This window comes from Lissotriton helveticus, chromosome 3_1, assembly GCF_964261635.1.
Source record: "Lissotriton helveticus chromosome 3_1, aLisHel1.1, whole genome shotgun sequence".
NCBI classification, from domain to species: Eukaryota; Metazoa; Chordata; class Amphibia; order Caudata; family Salamandridae; genus Lissotriton; species Lissotriton helveticus.
Window position 1 is genome coordinate 213,584,166 of NC_136061.1, and position 18,919 is coordinate 213,603,084.

Consider the following 18,919-nt stretch of genomic DNA (forward strand, 5'->3'; position numbering starts at 1 on the left):
CAACCAATATTCCCTCTAATGTTTCTTCTGTGTGTGGCAGTGAAGGTTCTCCCTGCACTACAGCCAAGGCTGTGTTCATTGAAGGCATGCAATCACTCACTATACAAGCGATGAACTGCATGAGCTACCAAAGTCCAATAGGTTCTGACACTTCAAATAAATGTAAAAGGCGCATTTTGACTCCCTCTTATTTGCATGTAATATTCATATTTAAGTCAGACGTATTATACACGAACATGTTCATACCAGTTTCTCATGACATTTAATCCACTAGCACCTGCATTACCCAGGCACAGAAATGACAGAACTCAAATGTTTGTATCATTAAGTAAATCTACTTTGAGTAGTGCGAGATGAGAGCATTCAAAAGAGCCCTCAAGTTTTGCCATGTCATACATGAGCAGCTGATCCAGTCATGTTTGTTTCTTGCCATTGCAAAACATAGAATGTTGTCGAAAAAATACAACAACAAGACTACACTTGCTAGAATGCAAAGTGAAAAGAAGGTTTGGATGAGCTAGCAATACCTGACATTGGGCAGCAGGAGATAAGCTAGCCACGGTTTGACTATGGACAGCAACAAATATGTCTCTGGTGCTTGGAGCTCAAACATAACTGAGTCATGTGAGAAGTGCAGCTTCAAGCATGCCATGGTCATCAAGAAGTTGAAGGTGGAGCTCTTCTTAGCATGAAAATAGGATTACGGCGTTATGTGTCACTACTCTAGATCATTCCATTATACCAGGGCAGTGATCCTCAAAACCAATTATGGTAGAGATGTGTCCTCCTGTTTTATACTTAGATTTTCCATCTCAAGGCATAGAGACTCCTGTTTTTGACCTAGATTTTCCATCTCCCTTAACATTCCCTGGCTCGCTCCTAGAGAGCCTTTTGGTACAGGCTTACTCTTCCCCATAGTAGAATCCTGAATATTTCCTCTATTCTCCATGAGAGGTAGTCTGAGGACCAAGGGAATGGGGAAGGAGGTATTCTTTTCGGGGAGACTTTTCACTTTTAGACTGTGCCTTGCCTTCTGGCCTGTTACTTTCATGATCTTTAGTAAATTGAAAAATGATTGTCCTGAACCTTCCTGATCACCCTTGGGGCCATTTTGCAGAAGTGTTGCATGATGTTCAGGACAGAGCCAAAGACAACCTCTTCTCCTTTGGCCTACATATTGTGGAATGGGTGGTGAGGTCCACAAGCTTCTTTATTGCCATGCATCACTATACCAGGATGCACTACACTGGCTGTTCGGTGGTGTCCAGTTTTTATTCTTTTGAACATTCCCTTTGATGATCATGTTTTTGGCAAGAAGACTGGCTTGCTCTGGGAGCATTTTAAACAGGGTCGTGCCATGGCCCACTCTTTGGGCCTGCCGATCTTTAATCTTCGGTTCCACACAAAATTCTGTAAGTTCAGGGAATACTCCAAAGGTATACCCTTTTGGTAGTGCCACCCCTCATAACCTGTGCCGCAGCAGTCCAACCAGTTCCACAATACAAAGGTCAAGGCAGTTCCAAGGGGCATCCAGGACTGCAACAAAGGCCTCCTCCTCTCCAGAACCCCCAAACCACTTTAGGTGCCCTTTCATCCATATACCTAGCTGTCTATCGCTATGGACCAATGGTTCCTCCAGATTGTCTAGCAAGGCACACCCTTCCCGGACATGTCCGCTCCCATTACGCATTTCCTCTAACCCCTCAAAAGACCATGCTTCCATTCTATCACAATATATTTTATTTTCCTGTGGTACTGTCTATACTTTGTATAGGTATGCGAACCACTGGAGTCTCAAACCAGATGCCTGGCTCTGGCTCACCTTGAGGTCCTCCTGGAACCTCAAGACCAAAAAGAGCTGAGCTTTCATGTGGCTTCGGACTACCTCCCACACTCTAAGCTTATGTCCTAATAATTAAAAACATTAACCGTCGATGTAACACAGGTTCGAGGATAAGATACCCATCTAGTGCAGAAATTGCACAATGTGAAAACAAAAAACCTGGTATAAATCTTGGCTTCCCTGCTTGACCAAGTTGTGTTATCTTAGGCAAATATTTTATTTAACTTTACCTATCTTTTCTTTGTAATATGTAAGTTGAGGATGTCTGCTGTACAAAACATATCTTGTGTTTGATTTCATAGACTATAGCGTTGCTCCACCTATGATAAGTATGTAGGGTGCACATCACAACTGGCTTACTTCTTAGTTCACTAACGGCATCGTTGTCATGTCAGGAGGCATAAATGTTTTTAAGTTCATATTTAAAAACTGTATTTTTTATTAAATGCTTTTCAATGCATTGAAATGTTCTGTTGTACTAAAGTGAAACCCTTCCTTATATTAAAGAAATATGCTTTTTGGAAGTTTGGAGACTTTTTCATATTTTTGTATGATGTTTGTTGAATAATTTACTTGCCACACATTATCAGCACTTGGCTCGTGCACAGGCTCTTCGAGCCTAGACAGAACCTTCCCTTGGACTGCCATGCTAAATTGTTGACCCTCCTACCTCTAATACTTCACTGTCAATATCTCGACTGCACTGTGTCCCCGGCTAACACTCAGCTCCCTACACTCTCCTCCTTTGCCACTGCGCTCCAACTGCTGTGTACTGGAAATCCATGGACTTCAAATGGCTATATTGATGGGAGAAATCAGAAAACGTTCAGCAGCAAGTGAGTTGTCGGAGCGTGCACACTGCATCTACAATCCCCAGTCTGGCATGCGATGGCCAGCCCACAGAATACCCCAAAGACTAGGTGAACCTGTCAAACACAGTGTTTCGATTAACTAACGGCCAATCTATATGATACCAGCACCCGACTCCTGGACTCGATCCACAAATCTCCAAACCAATTACTGGCGGCTGAACCTTCAGGTACCCGACTACCACCCACTCCCCTTGGAAAATTATCCACCAAAGCAGCCTTGAGAAGGCACCTCGAGGGACATCTGCCTGCTCCCACTATGCTGTGGAAAACAAGACGCGTCCCTTCTCCCTCCAGCAAAGAGCAGCTGGCTATTCTGTGGGCTTTTTAGTGCTTCGTGCATAGAAACAGTATGGTATAATGTGAACCAATCGCTGCAATGCCGTGTTAACAACCGATTGTGAACTATACAAATGACAATACATAAATTACATAAGAGCACAGCTCAAAGACACCTGTTCGTCATACACGCTGGGGGCCAGAGGGGCAGAGATTTCACCGTAGTTCGCATTTGTAATGTTTTATCACCCACTGTATTGTGTTTTGAGATGCCTTCTATGCAGTGTGCCCATCAACTGTATAGCAGCTCAGAATTTATGTTGATGTTTCAAGGTGAGGTCTATCGTTTTCTTTCTTTCCCTGTGTAAAATGCTAAAAAGCTGCCCTTTACTCCCGTTCACCTGAATTCATTCATACATGGAGCTAAAAAATAGACACAGTTTTAAATAAATGCATAAACAATACACAAATGTATGACTTATCAAAACGAAAATATAAAAAGGTGAAGACCCACAAATTAACACCTAATAAATGGGTAGCATAACATGTAGTACTGTAGAAAAAAGAAGTCCGCCATGCTCACAGTACAGAGAGCGCCTCTGCTCTCTGCCTACTCCACTTTTGAAAATTTCACCTTCTGACTTCGCTCTCATCCTCAGTGTTCTTTTTACATTCTTGTTAAAAATACCATATAAAAACCGCAAAAAATATGTTTGCAAGGTTATGCTTCTTTCAGGATAACGGTGTTAAGTGCAACTCTTACCACCAACGGCCTAAAAGGCCCCAGAGTCGTGCACCCTAATTGGAACTTAGCCTCCAACTGAGCTGTGGTGTATATGCACATCAGTAGTTACTTCTCCCAGTTTGCCCTCCGTTCAAGCTACCTACCTCCAGGCGGCACTTCATTGATATGTACAGTTCATATCCGGCAGCCCTAGTCACGCTTATAGTCAATCCTTCGTCAAAGTTTCCAGTTTCACCCTACTTCTTTACTCCTCCCAAACCAGCCAGATCAGCAACCCATTCTGCTCCCTGAACAGCTTACGTTCCAGTGGGTGCAGAGTTCTACATCTCAAACGGACTCCTTGAGAGGAAAACCATTGTATGTCCTACATAACTAAACGCAATCATAGGTTCAAAATTAGAACTATACACCAGGAGTGATAATCAGCCAGTGCAAACGGTGCAATAATTAGGAAGGAGAATTGGTGTCAAAATCAAAGAGTAAAAAAAAAATAAAAAAATACCAATTTAAACATTTAAAGTAAGCCAAACTAGAGAAAGTCCTTTGGAAGGCCCTGCCTTTCTTCTCACAGGGGTCGGTCAGCTGCTAGGTGAACGAGTTGGCATACAACGATCCCTCGAAGTCAGCAGAAGTGTCTCCTCTGATTGTTAGGAAACAAAAGGTTATATATAGGAAATGGTATCCTTGCCTCGTGCCGAGATTGTGATCGACCTGCCATTGTTTGTATTTCACAGATAGCTGTATCACCACATGGGTGTAATATTAAACACATTTGTGTCTCTCAGGTGAGAGCCATGTCCCTAATGTCAATGGAGTGCAATCATGTGCTCACTAAGTGTTCTGTGTCAGCAAGGCCAGTGTTTCCAAGATACTAGTCCAAGAGTCACTAATGCAAATGTTTGTCAAAAGTCGATGTGGCAAAGAAAAGGCAAATTTAGGAAAGGACAGTATGCATGTAAAAATGAATACTAATTCCTAGGGGGCCTAACTTGGACACATGACACCACTCCTCGTACAAGTGTTGCCTAAATAGCTATCTAAAGCAAACAAATACCACAAAAATGTTATAAGCGTATATGATAAATAGGTGATATTGTATTTATCATCAGGCTTTCGAGGCCCAACCTGTAAAAAAAAAAAACGAGAGGCAATTTAAAATAAATATCGAAGCTAAAAAACAGACTTAATTAAAACGTTCCTATCGTACGAAGATCCAGATGTTTACATGTTCCGAGTGGCAGATAAAACATTGCTAATCCCAGCGTCTGCAGAAGACGTTCCCAGAGGCACACCTCAGAGCAAGTTGATTGAGCAGGTATGTTCCCATCCAACACCCACAGCAGCTGCTGTGGGAGTGTATACAGCCACCTGATGTTCCGTTGAAACAGAGCTAAGATCCAAACCACTAGGCGCGAAAGCAACCCGGGGTAGCTCATAGTACGCGGCCAGGAGCAGATGTATCCGCAGGGGACAACTGAACAAATGGGACTTCAGAGGCTCCATCAGCATGTTTAAGCCCGAACGTTCAACCATCAGCGATCCCAAGCACAAGTCTAGGGCACACTCGTAAGGTCACCAGAGGCAGCGGATCACAGGCTGTATGCAATGTAGACATATAGGTCGGAAAGATTGGAACCAATGCTTATCCAGTTCTTGAAGCAGAGGAATGCCAAAGAAATGCACCATGCGTTCATAGAACAGTTGGATGTGAGGCAGTGGCAGCTGTCTTTGAACTTGAACCGGGACAGCCATTGCGGAGAAAAAACACTAAAAGCACTATTCCTGCAGTTAGGAGCAGGACCAGAGAAATGCCTCCAAAAATGCTGCCGAGGACGTAGTGGAAAAGGATGGAATAATTCCAAACACTGTCTGTAAGGTGCTGACCCACCCAGAGCCTATGCACCAGTGAAACCCTACAATTCCATTTGTATTAGACATATTAAAAATACCATGGACCAGCTCCTCAAAATGAAGTGGGAAGTAAGTGCGGAGGAGCACCTGTATCCGAAGATGTACGTGCCACTTGAAGATCAAATGTCTCCTTGGCCAAAGTTAAGGCCACATCTTTCTGAAATAATAAGGCTTTCAGTTCGCTCGGGGCTTCAAAGTGCACTTTAGAAAGATTAATTGAAGGCCACAGTGTATCCTCCCTATCTATACAAGCAGGTGGAACAGGACTTGTGTGAAACATGTCACAGTGGAAAAGACAGTCACCACATATGCAACCCCTGGTTTCTTTCCACAGCATCCTTGATTGTTCAAAATCAGGTAACTCCCATTCGAGAGCAGTCTGAAAGCCAGATGTATCATGGCCGCAGGAGACCCTTTCAAGTAGCAAGACAGGTTCGCTATTGACGCATTGCATGCCACGTTCAACAAAACGTCCTTGCATACCAGTGACCCGCTTAAATTATTATTGCAGTCCAAACCGCTGAGAAAGTGTCCTTATTCCTACACTGGAATGTGAAAGGAAGTTCCAGTTGTTCATGTATGAACCCTTCACCTAACCCATCATATCTGCCTACTTGATGGTGTTGTAGACGCTACTGAAAGTTGAGATTGGCAGTGTAATGTACCAATGAATTATCCAATCCGAGGATGCTATCTCAGGAACAGTAGAAGGTAATTTATCAAGCTTTTCAAATTGTAACATCGTGTATTTTGCATCTTTTCGTGCCATATCTATCTGTTGATCAGAAAGATGGTAAGGTGAGAACAGATTTGTGGTGTTAATGTATCGCCAAGGCATGTGGCCTGAACGCAATGTTTGCAGTGTGTAGCTTAACAATAGTACTAATCTAAATTGGGACCACCCATGTTGTAATGAAGACAAATCTTGCTGGAGTACATTTATTGTTAATGAGACAAGGTTTCGCAAAGAATACATTCTAGATGATAAAGTAGTCATACCGTTGTCCACTACTGCAAGCGCCTGTTCTAAATTGGCCTAAATCACACATACAATTTCAGCATCTTCTTGTTGAGATATTTTCCATACCTCGTTATAGACAGCATACAGAAAGTGCTTTTGATGTGGTTTCCGAGGACCTAACTAGAAATCTCGTAAGTCCAAGTCATCAGATAAAAGGGACAAGTGCAGTTGTCCCTGGACCAGTGCAGAGGTTTTTAGCCAATGCAGGCACAACTTCCCAACACTGTAAGTTGTTACCACCCCGAATGCCTGCTCTGTACATATCGCATGTCAGGCTTGTGTGTTGTTAATTACTTGAAATTACACAGGAATCTATGTTAACACCTGTTAGTGTCCAAAGGCCATATCAACCATGCTTTCCAATTGGAGTCTGACAAGTTTTATCTACTCTTACACAGTATAGAGTCAATAGGTGTTTCAGCATACTGTGTTAACTGCTTCATGTTCTCAAACCATGTAAGAGCGGAAATCCGTAGCGTATTCAAATCTTTATTTTTTGTTAAGCCAAGACACATCGTCTGTCACACAGTTGTGTTCAGACAAATCATCTGTAGTGGTATTATACAAGCCCTAAATAAAGCCTGAGTTCCCTGAACCTGCCAGTCTTTTGTCTACCAGATCGATTTTGCATCTATTGTGTCCCTCCAAAAGTCGAAATCCTTTGTAGAGAGTTGGGAAAGGAAAGACGCAGAGTTCATCAGCTTAGTGTCAGTTAACATTTTTCTTTCCTGGTTATGGCACAAGCCTATAATAAAAAGAGGCTGGGTCAGATGTGTCATAACCAGAAAAATAGGCAAACAGTTGTGCAAACGCTTTTTGTACTACCCTTTGGTGGTGTAGGGCAATGTTCCCATTGAGTAAAGTTAAACACTTCATGTGGTGTACTAGCCTTGTGTAAAAAATGATGACGATAATGTTGGTAACAGAACATCTCATCGAAATTGACTGTACCATCTTAAAACTCATTAGAAGAAAACACAGTTCAATGTTCTAGAATCGATCTTTTAACATTGAATGTACCGTATCAATATCCCAATCAGCCGAGATAGTAGTGGGGGTGATAATGTAATTCAATGACATTTTAAACCAATGTAAAATTTGTAAAAGTTAGGTGAGACCATACATATCAAATGATACCTTATCCCATGCAATCCCATCTGGTACTGAAACAGCTGAAATGTTCATCGGGGACAAGTCTCTTTGTTCACGGTGTGATGATGCGTGTGATTTCAGGACAAGTTCACAGTGTGTACTGCAAAGCATTCTGAGACAAAATGTCCATTTAAGAGAAGGAACAACACAGTTATAAAATCAACCCAAAGGATGAGGAAAAGTAATGCAATTGTAATCCAAAGGTGTCGCCATGGAGTACAAAATGTCCTTTTCAGCCTATGATAGAAAACCCGCACCATCAATGTGAACGGCAGGGATGGTGGGGGTGGTGGAACCTGCGATGCATCTGAGGAGAAGTCGTCAAAATCGATGAAGTATCCAGATGCTGTCCTGTTTCTCGTTGGTAGTTCAGCAGGTTGTGTTGAACTTGACACCGATTTGATCTGTAGTACATTTATGTAAACCGTGTTCATTTCTGGATTTCGAATAGAAATCTGTGTTTCTGTATTTGTTGATTGCACAGTAGTAGTTGTTTTTTGAATGGGTAGAAAACGTACTTCATTACTGTTTACCCCAGTCTCACGTTGTAGAGTTCAGGATTAATTTGTAATTAAAGCTCCCAACTGAACGTTCTGTAGGGTAGCGAGAGGCGATTGGGTAGTTACCCAGGAGTCAACGCAGCCTGTTTAGAATCATCCACATAGTGTGGTTTGATCAGACCAATAGAGACAAATCTTTTGTCGTGGCATCCGGCAAGAGGCAGAAGAAGTACAGTCTGTGTACCTTCGACAGCCAGGACAGGCACAGACTCTTTTTTGTCCGCAATCTTTTCCCCGATTTTTGGGATCCAGATAGTTCTTGATGGAACAACCTTCACTTCTCCAGTGGGAGTGCGTTTTATTTTGATGTTACTTTGTTTGTCCCGGAAATCATTCAGCTGCTGTAAAACAGCCACATGTTCATTGATGTCAAATGGTGTTTCTGCTGCCACTGTGCTGGGAATATCTAGTTTTGGGAACAAATCTTAATATCTTAATCCCAAACAGGATTTCATAGGGAGTATGACCACCCAGGTACTTTCTTGGCATGTTATTCAAGATCCTCTGGACCCCATATAGGTGATGGACCAAACTGTGACCAGAACCTAGTACACTCTGTTAAAGGCTGCTTTGAGTTCCTTTTTTTCCTATCTACGACCATGTTTCCCTCTGGATGGTATGGCAATGAGAAACGGATGGTCACACCTAAAATTTCCATGGCCTCTTTGTAAGCCCTAGAGCTAAACTCTGGGCCTGGGTCTGGATGTAATGTGCGAACTGCGTATGTCCGATAAAGTGTTGTTAATCCTTTATAACAGCTTGGGTTGTGGCCATACCCACAGGAATTGAGAGCAGGAATCCACTGCCACCAAGATATACTCGTAAGCCCCGTTTGATAAGGGGCAGTAGTGGTCCAGATATATTAGAGACGTGTCTGGGGTGGACGTGCCATGGTGGATCCCTTCATCTGTTGACAGATGTCACATCTCAGGACAGAGTCCTTGGTCTGTTTCTAAAGACCCGGCCATCAATAGCGTTGCTGCAATAGTGAAATTGTAGCGGCTAATCCCGTGTGTGCAGAAGCCCGATCCTCATGCGCAGGCAGTATTAATCCTAGCCTGCGATCATTGTTTGGTAATACTTTGTCCCCCCCACTCCTGGAATCTTAGCCTATGGTATGTTTGGTGCATCTAACTTGTAGGAGTACTTGAGTGGAAAGCCTTTCAGCATGTGTGTGTCATTGCGGGCAGCGCTGAGAGCCCCCATGATGTTCTTGTCTATCCTTGTACTTGAACGAGTTATAGCAGCAACAGCAACAGTATGAACTGTCGCCTTTGCGGCTTTGTCAGCCAATGAATTCCCTGCAACGGACGCAAACACGTTGATGAATCAATGTGTGTATAACATGAGCCCGTGGCAAGAATTCTTTCAACTTTGCCACATGTTCGCAAAGCAACTCGTGCTTCACTTTGCAGCCTTTCGAATCCCTGAATACATTCTGACTCCAATAATAAAAATACTCATTATAAGACTTCACAAAGTATAACGAATCACACACGAGGAGTGCGAGGCATCCAGCATCCATATTCTGTAGGGTCAGTACTTGAGCCTTAATCTCTGCCAACTGTGCGGTGCAATCACCATGTGATTGCTTGTAGGTTTTTTCTGGATGGAATGTTCCATCGTGCATACGTCCTTTTACGACAGCGCCTGCGGCTGATTATCGATGTTTCGTCCCAACGACAGGATGTGCAGTACCATCAGTATTAATGATGTAGTCAAAGCGATCTTGAGGCATAATTTCAATAGATAGAGAATATTCTTGCTCATACTGGAGAAATGCTTGTGTTTGAAATGTAGAGTCAAAAGTTATCTGTTGCAGTCAGGGAATTTGCCCATTTTATCCCTCCTGTTTGTAGAGCCAGATCATGTTCTCTCATCACAGCAGTCTAAACGGCAGTTAGTATTTTTTCTGCAAGACGCATCTCAGTATTTGCATAGGGATGCTATTTATATGCAGTCTGTACTGTCACCTTCATTGAACATGAAATATGTGTATTCTGATGTCCCCACGATCACATGGATCACCAGGTTCGTTGTGTTCACACGTATGTGTAAATGTTTGGAAGCTATCATGTCAGCAGGGACGGAATATAAGATTTTGCGGTGTTCCTGTGTCCACTGTGCCACTGAAAAATCTGGCTGTATAAGGTCGTAGAATGGTTTTACCCATTCTGCATAATCAGGAATGGTTTGTTCTGCCAAAATGTAGAAATCCTAGTATGGATTGCAATCTTTTCAGAGTCGTTGGAGGTTGGAGTAATGCACATTTTCCTAAAAAGTGAGTCGCAAGGTTTTGCCTTCACTTGAAAATTCGTATGTCAAAAAAAAGACACTTAGGAGGCCAATTTTTGATATTTTGAAATTGAATCTGTAGCTCATGTGAGCAACTCTTCAAAATTATGCGGACCACTCTGGTCAAGTGCTCCATCAGGTCTTCGTCTGTTAAGTATATGTCATCAACATATGATGATGCCTGATCATCAAAGTTTTCTAAAAATTCTGTGACTCTGGCTGAAAACAGCCCGGTAAGGTCTTATGTTCATGTGGTAAACGGCAGAATTGTTTATGTGAACCTAGCTCCGTGAAGGCAGTCAAATATCTGCTTCCAGGCACTATATTTTGGCAGAAGAATCCATTTGAAATATCTACTGTGGTTTTGTATTTCTTCCGCACAATGTTATTCATGAACTCAGAACATTTTATACTGCGAATGTACGAGTAGCTGGGTTCAAGTGTCTAATCTACTACTAGATGGTATGATTGATCTGGTTTTAGTAAAGAGAGGATTATTCATGGAAGAGGTGCATGTTTCATTTACACCTTGATATTCAAGTTATTCTAATATTACTCTAACTTGGTGCTTAGCATCAGTTTTTATTTAGTATTGTCTTTGAGGTTGTGGGGTTGTCCGTAATGATATACCATGATATGGTGAACCATCATCCCACCCCACAATGTTGTGGTATAATACAGAAGCCAGTGCTAACGCCCACTCCCTGGCTTGTCAGTGTTTAATTGATTCTGGAACGAGGCCGGAGAAAGACAGAAAAATTACAGTTTCTCCTTTTGGGCAATCCATTATGAAGTTAGGTGCCCAATTTTTTTTGCTAGCAAGATATCATTATCCTGAGTGAATTCCTCCTAAAAAGGACATACCTATAAGGCTGCTTAACATTATCACAGTTGTGTAGATTGTAACATTTTTCAATAGAGACCCACCCTGCGATTTTGTTTTGTCCTTGTATTTTGTATTGTTCCACTTATATATTTTTTTTTTTTTGAAGAATCAGGGTTTGCTTAGAGTTATCCTTTTCAGAATTACTTTTTACTTGTAGGTTTCTTAAATTTTTTTTGCCAATTCGTGCTCTTGCTGGGCAGGAGTCAGATTCCTAAGGCATTGGCTTTTAGCTAATTCTGCTGCTTAAACTTTAATGTTACTCAACAGTGTGACAGATTTTGTGGCAAAGTGGCTCATCTGTTTCATCTGCATATCCACGGCAGGGGCAGCCCCTTTCTCATTCTGCACTTGTTTCAGGACTTCAGGTAAGACTGCCAGCGAAGGGGTACCATGTGTTCTGGTATATACTGCAGCAAAGACTGTAACCCGAGTGGCTCAATCTTCTTCTACCAGGGGAGCCATCTCCATAGGCAAGCAAATTGTTACTATTCTATATTTCTCCTGCGGGCCTGTATTGGGCAATCCTACTAGCTGGTTTGTTTTTTTGTGTGATCCAAAGGAGCTAGTTTTAGTGTTCGCATCACGTATTGTATAGGATTTCTGTGTACTGTTACCAGATTATTGTTTAATCCTTGTATTTGACCTGCAGTGAAACAATGAACATTGGGATATGGTGTGTAAGGAGTGGCAATGTCGTCCCCTTATTGCTAAGTGGGCCCACTCTTATGTCTTGTATTACTATGGGGAAAGGGTGCCTTTAAACCAATTAATATGTTCTTGGTAAATTAATGGTATTTCTTTCTCTTTGTAAGGAGTGTATTCTTCTGGTGTGTCACTTACGCATATTGGAGAAGTACCCATTTAGAATCACCTCTTGCAGGGAATTTAACCCAGGAGTAAAATACCGCAGTCCTAAATGCCTCATGTGCCTCTACCATGAAGGTAGTCTCCCCACCATCATGGGTGAGGCAGTGTAGTGGTAATTTTTGAGTAATCGCATGTCTTCAGTTCTCAGATATATTCTGTGCCATGTTATGAGAATTAAGGATTACAGGATTCGGCTAACACAGTGGGAAGAAGATCCTAACAAACTTGAATTTACCAACAGCCAATACATAGGGTATACCTACTCAGTCGAGGAGAATGTTCCCTTTTACCACTGACGTCTCTGGGTTAAAAGATGTATAGGGATCTCTGAGGAAGCACGATAGAGCTACTCAATTGATCTGTACTAAAGCGCACTACATACCTGCGAGGGTCTCAAGGCGGCGGGGAGGGGGGCTCTACTGCTCGAACAGCCAGGTCTTGAGTATCCTCCTGAAGGTCAGCAGGTCTTGGCTCTGTCGTAGGCTCAGTGGGAATGTGTTCCATGTCTTGGTGGCGAGGTGGGAGAAGGATCTCCCACCGGTGGTTGTTCTTCGGATGCGTGGGACGGTGGCGAGTGAGAGGTCGGCGGAGCGTAGCTGGCGGTTGGGGACGTAGGAGATCCGTCTGTTGAGGTAGGCTGGGCCGGTCTTGTGGAGTGCCTTGTGTGCGTGGATGAGGAGCTTGAAGGATATCCTCTTGTTGACGGGCAGCCAGTGCAGGTTTCTCAGGTGGGGGGTGATGTGGCTGTAGCGTGGTACGTCGAGGATCAGTCATGCGAGGCAATTTGGATGCGTTGTAGTCGTTTGATTAGTTTGGTCAGGGCTCCTGCATAGAGGGCGTTTCTGTAGTCGAGTCTGCTGATGACGAGGGCCTAGGGTGACTGTCTTTCTTGTATCTGTCGGGATCCATCTCTAGATCTTGCGGACCATGCGGAGGGTGTTGAAGTAGGAGGAGGAGACGGCATTGACTTGCTTGGTCATTGAAATTGTCGAGTCGAGGATGATTCCCAGGTTGCGTGCGTGGTCGGTGGGTGTCGGGCCTGTCCCCAGTGCCGTCGGCCACCAGGAGTCGTCCCAGGCAGAAGGGTTGGAACCGAAGATGAGGACCTCAGTTCAGCTTCAGACGGCTGGTCTTCATCCAGCTGGCGGCGGCCTTTATTCCTTTGTGGAGGTTGGCTTTGGTGGTGATGGGGTCCTTGGTGAGGGAGAGGATCAGCTGAGTATCGTCGGCGTAGGAGATTATGTTGAGGTCGTGCTGTCGGGCTACATGTGCGCTAGGGCCATGTAAATTGTGAACAGCGTCGGGATGAGGAAGGATCCCTGGGGTACGCCGCAGATGATCTTGGAGGCTTTGGAACGGAATGCGGGGAGCCGGATGCTACCGGAGAGGAAGGAGGAGGTCCAATCGAGAGCCTTGTCTCTGATCCCTCCGGCGTGGAGGCATGCGCGTAGTGTGCGGTGGCAGACGTTGTCGAAGACGGCAGAGAGGTCTAGGAGGAGGAGTGCTGCGGTCTCGCCGTTGTCCAGCAGGGTCCTGATGTCATCGGTGGCGGCGATGAAGGCAGTCTTGGTGCTGTGGTTGCTGCGGAACCCTGACTGGGAAGGGTCCAGGATTCTGTTTTCTTCGAGGTATCGGGTTAGCTGTCTGTTGACGGTTTTCTCGATGACCTTGAAGGGGAGCAGAGAGATGGGCCGGATGTTCTTGAGGTCTCTTGGGTCTGCCTTAGGTTTTTTGAGTAGGGCGTTGATCCTGGCGTGTTTCCAGATCTCTGGGATGGTCGCAGTCTCGAGGGAGAGATTGATGACCTTGCGCAGGTGGGGTGCGATGGAGCTGATTGCTCTTTTGAAGATGTGGTGCGGGAATGGGTCTGACGGAGAGCCGGAATGGATTGTGCGCATGGTCTTGATGGGGTCATCGATGCTCACGCTGGCACAGGCTAGCAGGGGGTCGTGGTCGATGGTGTGCGAAGGGTCTGTTGTGTTGCTGTCTGTTGGGGCTGTCTGGATGTTGAAGCTGTCGTAGATGTCTGCTATCTTGCGGTGGATGAAGGTGGCGAGGGAGTCGCACAGGGCTTGCGACGGCGGGATATCATTGGTGTTGGAGCTGGGGTTGGAGATTTCCTTCACGATGTTGAGGAGCTCCTTGCTATTGAGTGCGTTGTTGTCGAGGCGGTCTTTGAAGGAGGTCCTCTTGGCCGCCCTGATGAGGTGGTGGTGGTTGCGGATAGCGTCCTTGTGTGCTGCGTGGCGGACCGGAGTTTGTTCACTGTGCCATTTCTTCTCTAGTTTCCGGCAGATTCGCTTGGAGGCTAGGAGTTCTGGGGTGAACCAGCTGGTCCTCTTGCTGGTGTCTCTGTGGGGTGTTTCTTCAGCGGGGCGAGGGTGTTGGCGCAGTCCTCGGTCCAGCGTCTGAGACTGTGGGCAGCGTCGTCGGTGTTGAAGGGTTCGTGGGTGGGCTGAGAGCGAGTTTTGCGTGTAGTTGGTCTTCGGTGATTTTGCTCCAGCAGCGGCGGGAGATCTGTTGGGTGCGGTGGTGTGTGGTGGGCTTCTGGAAGGCGAAGTGGATGCAGCAGTGGTCGGTCCAGAGGAGTTTGGTGGTGTGGCTGACCGAGACGTGCGGGAGGAGAAGAACCAAAAGGTTGCACTGGTGGAGTTCTAACCAGGGCAGACATTCTGGTTATTGAAGCCTGTGGCACCTAGGGCATACCAGGACAAATGGAATGGACACTACCCTATTCTATAAAGAAAAGGGAAGGTTATCTATCTGGTGGACCTTGGCGCTTCCAGGAGCCCCAAGAACGTTATCCATGTGAACCATCTTTACCTCTATCATGACAGGGCTGATGTGACAGGTGAGTGGGAGAGAGTAATTCTAATGTGGTTCAGTTATACTGCATGAGCCGCCATAGTGATGTTATTATCCATCTCATGTTCTGTAACTTGTGCGGTTATTGTAAAGATGTGTCAACCTATTTAAAAATAGCAATAACATCTGTTTAAAAAAATGACAGGGCTGATGTGACCATGCTGATGGTCACTGATGATAATCAGGAAGAAGACAGTGAACCTCTCCCTGTCCTCCTCTCCAACAACATTCAAGATGGGTCTGTTGAGGGAGTTGTCTTTTCAGACACACCCTCTGTCCAACAGCAGACTGACAGCAAGCAAGTCCTAAGGCAGTAATCTGGTCCCTTTTCTGTGACCCCTGGTTAGACAACCGGATGTACACATGATGTGGACACTGGAGACATGCTACCTGTCAAAAACAAAATAAACATGCATTCTGACCAAATCAAAGAAGCATCTGAACTGACGTCAGCAGGATGCTAGAGCTATGGGTGATTGAACCCTCTGAGAGTCTCTGGGCTAGCCCAGCATTGTTAGTCTTCAAGCCTCATTCCAAGGGAGATAAAGCAGAGCTGATGTTTTGAGTGGACTACAGAGGCCTCAGTGCTGTCACTAAGACAGATGCACACCCCATCCCAAGAGCAGACACGCTCATTGACAGGTTAAGGGCAGCCAAATTTCTCAGTACTTTTGATTTGACATCAGGTTACGGGCAGATTGGGCTGACCCCAGGAGCATAATAGAAGTCTGCATTCTCCACACCAGATGGGCATTACTAGTTTACTGTGATGCCCTTGGGCTTAAATAATGCCCCTGCCACCTTCCAAAGGCTGGGGAACAAAGTCCTGACTGGGCTGGAGTCTTTAGTGTAGCATATTTTGATGATATTGCTGTCTATAGTACCACCTGGCAGGATCACCTAACCCACCTTGGAAATCTCTGTGGCCCTGCACCATGCAGGACTCACTATCAAGGAAAGCAAGAGCCAGATAGGCCAGGGCTCTGTTGTTTACTTTGACCACCTGGTAGGTGGAGGCAATGTACACCCTTTACAGCCCAAGATCCAGACAATTCTGGACTGGAAAGATCCAACAACACAGACTTAAGTCAGGGCATTCCTAGCCTTGACTGGGTACTACAGGAGGTCTGTGAAGGGGTGTGGTACCATTGTTGCACCCCTCACTTAATCGACCTCCAAGAAGTAACAAAAGAAAGTAAACTGGACAGTGAGCTGTCACAAAAAGGCTTTTGACACTCTGAAGGAAGCAATGTGCTCAGCACCCATTCTAAAAGCTACAGATTATACAAAGCAGTTCATTTTGCCGACAGATGCCTCTGAACATGAGAAAGGGGCAGTTCTATCCCAGAACAACCATGATGGCCAGGACCAGCCTGTTGCTTTTATTGGCAGAAGTTTATTACCCAGGGAACAGTGTTCAAGTGCCATTGAGAGGGAAGCCTTTGCTGTGGGCTGGTTCCTGAAGCAGCTGAGACCCTATCTGTTTGGAAATCACTTCCTTGTTCAAACTGACCACAGGCCTCTCAGATGGCTGATGCAAATGAAAGAGGAAAATCCAAAACTGTTGAGGTGGTCCATCTTTCTACAGGGAATGGACTTTACAGCTGGACACAGACCTGGGAGTGACCATGCCAATGCTGATGGCCTTTCCAGGTTTTTCCATTTAGACAATGAAGACTCTCTCTGGAAAAGTTAATCTCATACTCTTTCATTTGGCAGGAGGGGCGGAGGAGGGCTATGTAGTAAAGTGCCCCTTTTTGTCATGGCCACCCCCATTTTCTGCAATTGGTACTGATGTTTTTTGACTGATGTGCACTGGGTCCCTGCTATCCAGGCCCCAGTTCCAGTGCTCTTTCTCCTGAGCTGTCTAGCGCAATTACTAGATGATACACATAAACAGTCTCCAGTATATGTACTGGGCACTGGTCATTAGGAGTACCCCAGCTACATGATGGCTTTACTGGAACCTATGGTGTTTGATATCAAACTCCTTGTCTTAATACAAGATTTGGTATGACATGCACCCAGAGGGCACCTTAGTGGTGGCCCCTGAATAATCTACCACAATCTGAATGACTAGTCTCGGCCAGCCTGCTACCTCAGACATGTTTCTGACTCACACTCTGAGGCCAGAAACAATGCATGATCCGGAGGAAGATGTTTACACCTCCTCCAGCAAAATATCTAGTGATTTAGCATATTGAGGCCAGGGGCTTCAAAGTCCCTGCTGTTTTTGATATACAACCCTGCCTACCTCCAGACCTGGGAGACGTCATCTCTTACCCTGAGGCCCATTTGGCACCATGCAAGTAGGCATGTTGCACCACTAGACTAGCGCACCCCTAAGGTGGACTGCCTAATGTACTCCACAAAAGAAGGATTCTACCATCATGTTTTTGGTGGAATAAGGAACTCTGGGACAGGGTTATTCCCACTCTCCAAAGGAAGTGGTCATACAAGGGGTGTAGTGACCCCAAGGGTAAGTAGCCCATTAGCTATTACCCTTCACTCCCTTTAATGCCCCTATATTCGGTACTTAGGTGACTCCCCGACACCAGAAACTGAGATTCACCTGACCAAAAAAGAAGCACAAAGACGTGACGATGAACGCAATAACTCTGGTCTAGCTGTGGTCTTGGCGCCAAACCTTGCCTGCCTGCTTCTGTCTCGACATTTGTGAAGACCCTGCTGGTCCTGCAGTTGTGCATCCTCCAAAAGCCTCGGAGGGCTGCCAGCGCTTCGCTAACCCGTCCAAATCTCCCTTGAAGTGGAGGTGGAACTTCCCTGCAGTAAGCAGGCACTGACTGCAACATCTGGTTCACCATCTGCTGACCACCGGGTCCACTAATGCAGCAGCTGCCCAGAAGAAGGTCACTGTGCTCCAGAAGGTAAGATCCGTTTCCCCACTTAGTTTGGGACTCCAGGAACAGCCCTACACCAACACCGGACCCCTTGCAGCAGCCAAGGCTTGTTTAGTGTCCAGCTCAGACACCAACACCGCCAAGACCGACCCACCGACGAGGCACATGAGCATCACCGAGGCCAGTACAGTGAGTGGCCCTGCTGTCCTGTTCTGTCCCCATCTCGAACACACTACCCCAAATAGAGCAACTTAAAATGTTAAAGCAAGCCCCTTTACACTAATAAGGATACCTGGACTCACTGCACTGTGCACCTTATTTTGGTACACTATATAGAGAGCCAGCTGCCTACTGGGACCATTAGCTATGCCAGTTCAAAATACCATTTCCGTCTTGACATTGTTTCTCACAACCACAGTCTTCCTATCCAAAATGAACATTTTCAGTCGGTTCATAACAATAACCATTGCATAGTGAGGAGTTGCTTTGTTAATATTTACCTTTTTCTGATTTAGATCTTATTTATGCTTAGCACTGACTTATGAACAAGATAACTTTGATTTAGTCATTCCTAATTTTTGCTTAGCTCTGAAGTCAACAATGTAACCTGATTGCCTGTTCACTGAGAGAAACCAGTGTGACCGATTCAAATGCTTTTGATGATCTGCCTTGAACAGGCCCTTGTGTTCCAGTGAAGGTGTCTTTTTTGAATCATAAACTGCTTGTTGCTTCCCCCATCCAACAAGATATGTTTTTCCCCAGGAA

At 45.1% G+C, this 18,919-nt stretch overlaps 1 protein-coding gene across 2 annotated transcripts in view; it reads left to right on the forward strand.

Annotated features, from left to right (window-relative positions):
- Positions 1–18,919, forward strand: part of AP2B1 (adaptor related protein complex 2 subunit beta 1) — a 662,041-nt gene that overhangs the window by 184,416 nt on the left and 458,706 nt on the right. The window lies entirely within an intron of this gene.